Below are 12500 nucleotides of genomic sequence, written 5' to 3'. Positions count from 1 at the left end.
ATTATTATTATTTATTACTATTATTATTATTATTATTATTATTATTATTATTATTATTATTATTATTATCATCATCTCCAAAGCAATTTGACTGCAAGTTTATTGCCTTTCCAGTTAAAAGTATGTTGCCCACGAAAATCAATTTGCGCTGGATTATCTTATCATTTTTAAAATAATAATAATAATAATAATAATAATGGTTAAGAAATTCACAGTATCGTGGTAGACCGTTATGTAATAAAAATCCAGAATTATATAAATAAATTGTATTAATTTTCAATTTACACTATTGTGGATTTTTATTACATAATAATAATAATAATAATAATAATAATAATAATAATAATAATAATAATAATAATAGTAGTAGTAGTAGTAGCAGTAATAGTAGTAGTATTAGTTGTAGTAGTAGTAATAATAATAATAATAATAATAATAATAATAATAATAATAATAATAATAATAATAATAATAATAATAATAATTACACATGAAAGAGAAAGACTTGAACATATTTTCATCCTTCCGCTATCATTTTTGTTTAGTTTTATTACAGAAAAAATGAAAAACTTGCTATCATTTTTATTTAGTTTTATTATTAAAAAAATAAAAAAAAAACTTGCTGTCATTTTTGTTTAGTTTTATTATTAAAAAAATTAAAAACTTGCTATCATTTTTATTTAGTTTTACTATTAAAAAAAAACTTGCCTCCATGGAAAACCACTTTGCCTTAAAATTATCACAGCCGTAAAGTTCTTACCTGGCATCTCGTCAGCTCATTGTCCAACTCTGCCCTAAGTTTCCCTGAAAGTTGCTGTTTTTATCAAGTCCTTCTGGGGAAAGTTAGTCGCGGCTTAGCAATAATCCTCAAGCTACCAATAGCCCTGTTTTATGTTGAAGTTCTCTCTCTCTCTCTCTCTCTCTCTCTCTCTCTCTCTCTCTCTCTCTCTCTCTCTCTCTCTCTCTCTCTCTTTCCACTTTCTTATATTTCTCTTCCTTCTTTCTTGACTTTCATTTTGTTAAGGAAAAGATTTGATTGATAACTTGCTCTCTCTCTCTCTCTCTCTCTCTCTCTCTCTCTCTCTCTCTCTCTCTCTCTCTCTCTCTCTCTCTCTCTCTCTCTTATCTTTTCTTCCTTTTTTTCTTAACTTTCATTTTGTTAAGGAAAAAATATAATGGATAACTTTCTCTCTCTCTCTCTCTCTCTCTCTCTCTCTCTCTCTCTCTCTCTCTCTCTCTCTCTCTCTCTCTCTCTCTCTCCCCTTATATATAGGAAGGGAACAGAGATATCTAATGAGCAATTAATTAAGATTAAAGGGCTTGGGTGAGGGAAGATGATCTCTATTCAATGAAAATAAACCCGTCAGTAATAGAGACAATTGGAACAATTTCTACATTACTTTTATCTTTGTTTTTATTATACTAAAAGATATAGGTGATGACTTATTGTCGATGCATTTTAAGAATATCACTCGGCCACGCCCCCTTTCCCTGGCACCGTAGATAATGCATAACATTATCTACTGCACTCTCGGACGATATCAGTTGCTGCTTGGCTATGACGCTGATAACATCGAAAGGTCGTTCATCCCAGGGAGGAGTAGTGGACCCCAGAGGGAAGCAACCCCCTCCCTCTGCCCATCCGGAGACGGGAAAGAGTGGGAGACTGATGAGGACAGCGCTGCCAGCCAGCCGTATGAGTAATATCGTGAGAGAGGGGAGGGCGGGTTAGGCTGGGGTGGGGTAGTGAGGATGTGGGCATGGCCGAGTGATATTCTTAAAATGCACCGACTTATAGGGTAAAAAGAAGTTATTCATGATTGCTATTATCCTCTTTCAGGTGGCGACGGGAGGGGTATTTTAATTGTTTAAGCTGACCAGACCTGCAGAACATAACGAAAAGAGGAAAACGAAATGGAATGGAACGGAGGAAAAACAACACTACAGTACACTGAAGGTAAGTTCACCATTTCTATGCTTTTAGCTTGGCATTGTGATTTATTTACCTAGATTTTTTAGAATTTGGCGGTAAGTGTCGGCATCCGATGTCATTCAGGTCAATTGGGATTGGTGGAAGCTCATTTCTAGCTATCGCTATTGAATACAGTGATATCGGATGTGAATATTTATTGTCAGGTCTGGTAGAAAAGCTATAATGTACTCCAGAATTCTCTTTATTCTCATGAATTCCTGTCGTTTTGAATCTTTTAAATGTAGGTACTAAAATATCTGCTATTATTTATGTGATTTGTTTTTTTATTTATTCATTCCTGTTTAAGGTTGTAGGTTGAATATTTTGGCGGGAAATTCTATAACGCGATGATATACATTAGGTGTTTTTTGTTATTTTCTTGTATAAATATAGCTGGTTTCTTCCTGTGAATCGCTTTCTCAACCAGCCGGGATATTTTAATGTTATGGTCCCCTAATTTAATGGGTACGATGGCTTTGTCTTTGAACCTATGGATTGTACTCATATTCTTAGCACTGAAATTAACTTTGTCAGGGGGCGGCGTGAGTACTCTAAGAATATTGAAGAAATTCAGAATAGTCTAAGTGTAAATAGGCTATATATAAATATATATGTATGTATATATATATATATATATATATATATATATATATATATATATATATATATATATATATATATATATATATATATATATATTCTCCTTCTCAGTCTCAAGATTGAGAGTTAGAATAACAAGTTATATATATATATATATATATATATATATATAAACAAGACATGCACGCAGCCTGTCACGAAACTCTTTCGAACCACGCAACCTGTCACGAGACTGCGTCAAAATTCTCCTTCTCAATCTCAAGAGATTGAGAGTGAGAATCGAGCAAGTTGTCGAAAGCTTCATTGCACTTATCAGAAGACTCCTTATGTATTTGCATATCTGCACCCGCAACAGCGAAAGGACTCTTGTCAAAATACGCACATGCACGCAACCTGTCACGAGACTCTTTGTCAAAATACGCACATGCACGCAACCTGTCACGAGACTCTTGTCAAAATACGCACATGCACGCAGCCTGTCACGAGACTCTTGTCAAAATACGCACATGCACGCAACCTGTCACGAATGCCCGGTGTTGGCATAGTTATGCACGACGCATTTCATGAGCTTTGTTGCTCAAATACAATTTCCATTGGCTTTTGGCCCGGTTGAGAACAAAAGGCATAGTTTCCTTGTTGCTCAAATACAGTTTCCATTGGCTTTTCGCCTGGTTAAGAACAAAAGGCATCTTCCCTTCACGTTTTTATCCACGCTGGGTAGCTATAAGATAGCCGCTGGAATCTTCGGTTATATTCATGATTGACCTTTTTACAGACTGCTGAATGTTTTGATTAATATTTCATTTCGAAGCACTTGGCTGGTACAACAAACAGACTCTAACATCGAAACAGACGTAAGGAAAATCTTTATTACGAGGACGCTGAAGAAAACGCATAATAAATATAAAAACAAACCGAAAAGTAATTCATAGCTGTTTGTATTAGAGACTGGCAGACAGACAAATAGTGTATGTGTGTGTGTTTGTATGTGTATGTGTGTTGGAGAGAGAGAGAGAGTGAGAGAGAGGTTATTAGTATTTGCTGGGTCATTTCCTTCAGCCTGGGCCGATTTGACGAGAGGTCTGGGGTGGTTCTATCAACCTTGGTTAAGCCTAAAGCCCAGATGGGGTACTCTCTTCAAAAGCTGTCTTGTGTTATGTAGTGACAGATGATCATTACTCTTTTGCTTTTCAACAAAGAAAGCATTTATTTATTTTCAAATATTATTTGATGAAAAATAATATTTATCTGTCCAAAATAGTTCAAATGTTACTTCGTACTTTTTTCTCAAGCACAGATGATTGTTGCTTCATGCATACCATCGAAGAAAATTTTCATTAATTATGAATGCTGAATGAGTGTTAACATATCTACAGAAAATGTTCAAAATTTAACCTCTCAAATCGCTTATTTCGTTTACATATTTTTTTACTCAAATAATTATTTATTTAATGATCATTAATAGAAATTCTTATTTACCTTTGCACAAATTTATCTGCATGCTTTATTTCCTTATTGTATTTGTTAGTTCTAGAAAAGTCCATTTTGAATAATTTGAGGGCGTAATTCGAAAGTTTTTTTTATTCCCCGTCTCGATGGTCTTTGCAGTAAGGGAATAATATTATGGTCTTTCAGCATAAAAAAAAGCCTTCAGTTTTCAAGAAGACGGACACGTTGCCCTTTGCATTTAATGAACTGCTTTTACACTCCGAGAGAAAAAAATCTTCTCTTGAAAGTCAAAAAAAAAAAAAAAAAAAGTAAAAAGATGCGCCAAAGTTTCTTCGGAGCAGTCGAGTTTTCTTTACATCGTATGATCAAGGCCACCGAAAACAGATCTATCATTCGGTGGTCTCGGTATAATGCTGTATGAGCCGCGGCCCATGAAACTTTCACCACGGGCCGGTGGTGGCCTGTCCTATATCGTTACCAGATGCACGATCATGGCTACCTTCAACCCTAAATAAAATAAAAACTACTGAGGCTAGAGGGCTGCAATTTGGTATGTATGATGACTGGAGGGTGGATGATCAACATACCAATTTGCAGCCCTCTAGCCTCAGTAGTTTTTAAGATCTGATTGCGGACAGAAAAAGTGCGAACGGACAGACAAAGCCGGCACAGTAGTTTTCTTTTACAGAAAACTAAAAAGTCCATTTAACTCATTTGACGACGAAAAAGTAACGCTATGAAAACGCCGTTATAAAAAAAAAGGAGAGATTAAGTATGCAAATATCAGTGCTTGGCTCATTAGAGATAATGTACTTTTTTCATTTCCTCCTGAAGTTTTATTCTGGTTGGCATTAAAGTTCCTCTGGAATGCTTCAGTGAAAATCGTGATATGAATACGGTTAGCCATTAGCTCAGCTGCCAAGAATTCGGTGTGAGAATTCTCGAAATTCTGCGAAAAGAAAGCGCTATGACTCTGCTTATTAAATTTTGCGTGCATATATACATGCATACATTTTACATATATACATATACATACATAATCAGTTGGTAAATCCTTACTGAAAAAAATGAAATATTAAAAAAAAGTATTAAATTACAACTGTATGTATGTATTGTGTTTATTTATATATTTATTTATTTTGTACGAGCGTATCTTTCCTCGCTTTGCTAGAACGATTTTCGTAACAAACCTGACGTCAATGGAGAACAGGCTTTGTTTCAGAGGATACTGAACTAATAGAGAGATACTCTGGTGTACACAGTTTTTGTACTGTTTTCAATATCCAAAAGGTCACACGATAGCTGAGGATGTAACACCAATTGACACACTTTCATGAAGATATTGAACCAAGAGACAAAGACTCAGAGTTACAGTATTTCTGTACTTTTTCGAAATCCAAAAGGTCACACAATGGCTGTGAATGTACAGTAGATACCAATTGACACACATACATGAAGATATTAAGCCAATAGACAGAGGCTCAGATTTACAGTATTTCTGTATTTTTTCGAAATCCAAAAGGTTACACTATAGCTGAGATTGTAGATAGCAATTGACACACTTCCAGGAAGGCCGACATTATTCATATAATTAATATTCACAAGGTCCAGAAGATGACAGATAGACTTTCAGTCAAGTTGTACAGTTAAAGAATAGGCGCTTTTGCCTGCTAGAATAGAACAGACAGACTTAAATATAAAAGTTTTAGAAGACTGCAGTAATACTTAATTAGACGATTGCATCCAACACTTGGCTTTTATACGCACGAGAAGAGAAGATAATGTGAACTTTTAGAAAAATACAAAAACAGTGTAAACCAGATTATTCGTCTATTAGCTCGTTACCTGCTGACACAAGGTCTGTTCTACACTGACGTCAGATTTGTCAGGAAGATCATTTTTGCAAGGCGAAGAAATGATTTCAGCGATTTCCCTACTGTGTTTAAAACGCATACTTCACTCTGTATATGGCTTGTCAGTACAGACACTCAGACACTCGACAGGGGAATGAAGTCCCTTTGTTAATGCCAGGGTGAGCTTTGCAATGCATCATTCTTTGAAGAGCTCGGTCCAAGTGGCACCAACCCCGAGGTCTTCCTTTGTGTGTATGTCTCTCTCTGGCGTTGTTGGGAAATCGCTCTGTTCTGAACTCTCGTTTCCCAGGATCCTTGCGAATGGGAGTAAGAATGAGGACACGACAAGAAATATATGTTTTGTGTGTATGACGAATATACTGGAAGATTTAATCTTGGCATTTTTCTCATTTGTTTGTAAATCTTGTACTGGTTTCATGATGCATTTTATGAGATACATCATTAATATATCTGTGGTTCAGTTTCTTTCTTATAAGCCTCAAATTAATAGATTGAATTATATCATATATAAGCTCTCTGGGCTTCCTTGATTTATCACTCCCAATTGGCTTTGGTCAGTAGTTGAATGGGTAACTAATAAATACCAGTCCTTAGCAGTTTTGAATTGATTATTGCTGGTCAGTGTTTGGTTGAGTGACCATTCAGTGAAAGCCACAAGGGCAGCCACATAACTTCGTAACCACCTGTAAGGGGCATGGGTATGTGGCTAGCAACCTCACCACAAAAAAGAAAAAAACAATCAGGGTTTATTTACTCCGAGAAGAGTAAATATGTCAGTGAATGTCTTTACCAGCCAGACAGAAGAGATTCGGCGCAAACGTGAATCGGCTCCGCTTTGCCAGAGCGCCGATAGATGTCTCTGCTTGTCCGGTATTTTCATTTGATTTTTCTACCTTAGTAAATTGGAGTCTTCCCTTTTTCCCTGTATCGTTTTCGACCGCGATAAATGGTTGATAAAATCGTCCGCTTCAAACATAGCTGCTGCTTTGTTTTGATTCAAAATTCATTCGGTGATTCCTGTGATACAAGATTGTCGTAAATGATGAACTCAGTTCTCATGGCAGACACAGTCACGTATCGTCGTCGTTTTTCAAAGTTATCCTTTATCGTTATTCCTACGATCTCGAGACACTTTTTTCAACGACTCGCGATGCTGGGAACAAAATCGAAATGATTCTGTTATACAGCCAATCGAAAGGTTTCTGAAATAGATTCTGCCGATTTTTTTTCCTGAATTTTTTGTAGTCTTTCATTTGATGACAATGAAATTCTACCACTGTTCTCCATCCATATTTTGGGTTCAAATTGTTTCATATTTATATTGAAGCCCTGACACAATGGCAAACTTGTTTCAATGAAATGAAATATTTTCGCGTAAAATGTTTTCTGATCAGTGTATATATATTAAAGTTTTAGCTCAGCCGGCATTATATATGTCACCATTGTCTGTCCCTTATTGGAATATTGCTCGTTTGAAGTGTTCTTCCAATTCTTTCCCCCTGCATTCGGTTTGAATATTCGTAGATATTCCGTTTATTCCTCACCCCAAAAATTAACTTTATTTCCACGACGAGGTTATGCCTTTGTTTTGCATTATTCCGTCTGCTTGTTCTTTGCTTTCTTTGTCAGTTGGTTTGTTTGATAACAGGATTACGCAAACGGCCACGTGAATAGTTTTATGAAAATTTGATCAAAATTGGTCCTCTTGACTAGTAGCAACGGATAGGATTCAGGGACACATCCTGTTGTGGTTTAGGGACCTTTTTGGGAGAACTGAACTAGATTCCTCATTCTTGGCCAAGATTTACAGCCTCTAAACATTATAGTCCTCTTTGCCATTGACTGTCTTTTTTTATAAATACTATTTAGGCTAGTGCTCCGTTTACCTCGAAGTAGTCGCTCTTCAGAAGCTGTCACTTAACAGCAATAAACTTCAGCAGTCTCTAACCGTTTCCCCTTAAGAGGGTAGTGCCGTCAGTGCGCCTCATGCGGAGCACTGTAGGCTTTACTAAAGGTTCTTTGCAGCGTCCCTTCTGTCCCCTAGCTGCAACCCCTTCCACTCCTTTCGCTGCACCTCCGTTCATATTCTCTTTCTTCCATCTTACTTTCCATCCTCTCCTAACAACTGATTCATAATGCAACTGCGAGGTTTTTTTTTTTCTCCTGTTACACATTTCAAACCTTTTTAATTTCCTTTCCAGAGTTGAATTACCTCAAAGGTCTTAGCGTATGGCCTTTGCCCTAAATTTTATGTTCCATTCCATTCAGTTCATTTTATTAAATCAATCAGTAAATAAGTTAATTAATCAGTCGTGTGAGTATTTAATATATAAAAAAAACATAGAGAGCGTCTCTGAATAAAACAAGTAAAAAATGCGCCGAAGTTTCTTCGGCACAATCGAGTTTTCTGTACAAGCGTATAATCAAGACCACCGAAAACAGATCTATCTTTCTGTGGTCTCGGTATAATACTGTATGAGCCGCGGCCCGTGAAACTTTAACCACGGCCCGGTGGTGGCCTGGCCTATGTGGTTGCCAGATGCACGATTATGGCTAACTTTAACCTCAAATAAAATAAAAGCTACTGAGGCTAGAGGGCTGCAATTCGGTATGTTTGATGATTGGAGGGTGGATGATCGACATACCAATTTGCAGTGCTCTGGCCTCAGCAGTTTTTAAGATCTGAGGGCGGACAGAGAAAAGTGCGGATAGAAAAAAGTGCGGGCGGACAGACAAAGCCGGCTCAATAGTTTCCTTTTCAGAAGACTAAAAATCGCTAACGCCTCTCCACGTGGAAAAACATACCAGTAACAGAAATGATTTTTTCGCCGAGTTCATATCTTTTTGTTTCTGACTCGCGATAACAAACTTGACCCTTTTTCTTTTCGCGTCGACTTTCTAATTGTTTGTGCACCTTTATTCCTGTTTTTTGTTTATTTACATTTATAGCTCTGTCCGTCCGCCCTTTTTCCCGTCCACCCTCAGATCTTAAAGACTGCTGAGGCTAGAGGGCTGCAAATTGGTATGTCGATCACCCACCCTCCAGTCATCAAACATACCAAATTGCAGCCCTCTAGCCTCAGTAGTTTTGATTTTATTTAAGGTTAAAGCTAGCCATTATCGTGCATCTGGCAACAATATAGGACAGGCCACCACGGTCGGCTGAGAGTTTCATGGGGCCGCGGCTCATACAGCGTTATACCGAGACCACCGAAAGATAGATCTATTTACGGTGGCCTTGATTATACGCCGTACAGAAAAGTGGTTTGCGCCGAAGAAACCACGACGCATTCTTTATACTTGTTATTAGTTTATTTGCGTTTGCGCTTCAATAATAGATGCGACGACTGGAATTATTTCTACCACCGGCGAATCGCTTTGTCCATTCAACGCCAAGGTTAATTAGTCCCGTTCTGATAAAAATCTCTGCTGATGAATAGATTTTATATAATTGTGGATGTCGCATGATTAAAATGCCAATTGAAACATTTAGATTTCCTTCCGCATTGGCGCAAACCTTCAAAAAAAAATGATTAATACAGTGGTGATGAAGCATAATTAACTCTCTCTCTCTCTCTCTCTCTCTCTCTCTCTCTCTCTCTCTCTCTCTCTCAGCATTCGAGAGTTTCATAAGCGGCTTATATCTCGGTGTATTGTTTGCCTGGGAAAAACAAAGAAAAGAAAGTACGCTTTCTCGATCTTTTTTTTTTTTGGTAAATTTTCCAGAAGCTGTTACTTTTTATTTCGTTTGTTTTTTTTTTGCCTCTATTCACTGTTCAGTTTCAGTTATATCTTTTTATGGGCATTGTTTTGGTAACGCTAATATACTTCATAAACCAACAGCAGTTTAAGAAGTTAAATATATACAAGCCTTTATTAGAACTGTCCTGGATAATGATTAACGAGAGAATGAATAGTGCTTTATTAATCTAATACGCGCGCGCACACGCACGCACACACACACATATATATGTGTGTGTACGTATGTATGCATAACTGAATCGCGAAAATATGGAACGTGATGAATATATAAATAAAGACAAAATCCACGAAGGAAAGAGAAACAATGGAGTGCTGCAAGGCCTTTCGACTTATAGCCCTTTACCTAGAGGACCATATACGTACGTATGTACGTATGTACATGAACGCTGCAAGACCACCGCTTTATTATGCTATCATTCTGACCGGCGTTTATAACCACACCTTTCAGCATTCGTAATTGCAATGATCGAGTTCATCAGAACACCTTCAGTTCAAATCCTTAGACTTTCAACGGATGAGCGTTCAGGCTTTACTTTTTAACGTTTCAACGGATGTCCAATATCGTATTTGTATTCTTTTTATAATGGTTGGCTGTTATTTAGAAGTCTCAGAAGTGCAATAAAACACCTGTGACATCTATGAGCGGTTTAAGGGTCACAAGAAGATTTTATTCGAGAATTATTTTGATGGCTATCAGGCGCGTTTAACAGGGCAACACACCTTGAAACAGTAGTCGAGACGAGCCTTTGTAACGGCTCCTGAGCGCACTTCATTTGAACTCAGTTGTGCGGTCGAGTCTTGCCTTTGCAACGGCACGTCAATTTCTTCTGTGGTGCCGTTCCGTTTCGAACATTATAGCTAGCAATTCTTGTATTTCGTTTCTTTTAGTTTTCCACATCTGGTGAAGTAAGCCAGATGGTGTTAATTAAAACTTCAAGCGAGGCAGCAATTAGGGAACTTAAGGTTGAACTGGTTATTCGCGTGGTTCCGATTATAGTAGCTTGCCGTTTGGCCACATTCTTTCTGCTGGCGAAAGCTGCCGCCAGACCTTATGTGTTGTAATAGCCGCAGTGACCTCGTAACTCCTCGATTTCTTCACACACTTCTTGTTTACTCTTGTCACTACAAAGCCTTCAAAACAAGTGCAGAAACTGACTCCCCTCGAAGTGGTTCGAATCCTGCCACGGACGTCGGAATTTCTCCGTTTGTTTCTTCATTTGGGTGTTAGGGTTTGTAGTGACAAGCGTTTCCAAAGAGTGTGGAGAAATTAAAGACGGTACGAGGTCTTTGTGGCTATTTTGATTACATGCATATTTGGTCAAAAAAAGTGACTGGTAGATTCTATATATATACATACATATATATATATATATATATATATATATATATATATATATATATATATATATATATTTCTGACTCACATCAGGATCGAATCCAGGTCTTCCAATTGAAAGGCAAGGGCGGTGAACACTAGGCCATACAAGTCATAAAAGAAGTTGGAAACTGAGGGCAACTGCACCCAAGGAATTAAATGGGCAAGCTAACTGCTTGCTGGGGAAAACACGCTGGTATGCAAGCAGTTAGCTTGCCCAGGTAATTCTTGGGTGCAGTTGCCCTCAGGTTTCAACTTCTTTTATGACTTGTATGGCCTAGTGGGCAGCGCCCCTTGCCTTTCAATTGAAAGACCTGGGTTCGATCCTGATGTGAGTCAGAAATATATTTCTGTTCCACACGTGATTGAGTGTTGATTATATATATATATATATATATATATATATATATATATATATATATATATATATATATATATATATATATATATATATATATATATATATATATATATATATATATATATATATGTCTGTGTATATATAAATTTATTTTGGCTGATTTGAACTCATCGTATACATGACTTGCGTGATGTAAATACATGTTATAAATAATTCTGAGTTTTAACATTCTGAGTAACGAAAACAATTGTAATGTACCTTCCCGTTCCGTTCTTCGCAAAATAAAACGGCAAACATTTCTCCTATGAGGGAAAGTGGTTTAACAAACACAGCAGCTTTCGAAAAATAAACAAGAGAATTTTTAGCCTAATAAATACTAATAGGTAAACACCTCCAAGGACACTTTAAGCTCAAAAAAACACTAACAGAGGTATGAAGTTTACCAAACACTCTCGGAAGAAGGCGGGGGGGCGGTGGCTAAATAAACACAACAGGGGCGGAAAAGTGTTTGGGAAGAATGCGCTGACGAATGCGCGTTGATTAAAAACTGCTCAAACAATTAAGTTGATACGAAAGATGAAATTACTTTGGGGAAAGTAGTTTGACAATCATGCGGGGTATTTTTGTACAATGTTAAGTGAAGAATACTTTCCTTTTCTCTCTCTCTCTCTCTCTCTCTCTCTCTCTCTCTCTCTCTCTCTCTCTCTCTCTCTCTCTCTCTGAGAGTTTCCAATACACTCTGGCAGAATTTTGAAGTTCCCCTTCATTCTGTTTTTCTTCTTCACATTTTTTGTTTTTTTACCAGGAACGTTATTTTTGCAATATTGAATTTGATCGTTAGTTGAAGGCGTGTTTGAACTTCCTGTACTACTGACATACTGGTTTTTTTTTTTTCTTTTTTTTTGGGGGGGGTATAGTGCAGACAGAGAAATAAACTTCATTTTTGCCTGAATTATTTTTTTCATTCTTTTGAATTTTTTAATTATAATACATCCTGTTTTCTTCTCTTTGTTTGTGAAATTTTTACTGTACAATCCTTTCTCTTGTCTGATTGTGGTGCTTGCTAAACGCACATTCCTGCATTCTCCAGTGCATCGCGAGTGTAGC

At 37.1% G+C, this 12500-nt stretch overlaps 1 protein-coding gene and 1 long non-coding RNA gene across 3 annotated transcripts in view; one reads left to right on the top strand and one right to left on the bottom strand.

Moving 5' to 3' along the window:
* Positions 1 to 12500, top strand: part of LOC136828278 (uncharacterized) — a 182581-nt gene that overhangs the window by 83488 nt on the left and 86593 nt on the right. The window contains exon 2 of the long non-coding RNA XR_010849975.1: positions 1841 to 1957. This is a non-coding gene — a long non-coding RNA (uncharacterized lncRNA). The remainder of the gene's footprint in view (positions 1 to 1840; positions 1958 to 12500) is intronic.
* LOC136828276 (mediator of RNA polymerase II transcription subunit 15-like) overlaps positions 1 to 12500 on the bottom strand; it is a 207695-nt gene that overhangs the window by 178082 nt on the left and 17113 nt on the right. The window lies entirely within an intron of this gene.

Source organism: Macrobrachium rosenbergii, chromosome 42 (genome assembly GCF_040412425.1).
Source record: "Macrobrachium rosenbergii isolate ZJJX-2024 chromosome 42, ASM4041242v1, whole genome shotgun sequence".
Classification (NCBI taxonomy): Eukaryota; Metazoa; Arthropoda; class Malacostraca; order Decapoda; family Palaemonidae; genus Macrobrachium; species Macrobrachium rosenbergii.
The sequence above is the reverse complement of the archived record's forward strand: the minus strand, read 5'-3'. Positions and strand labels throughout refer to the sequence as shown.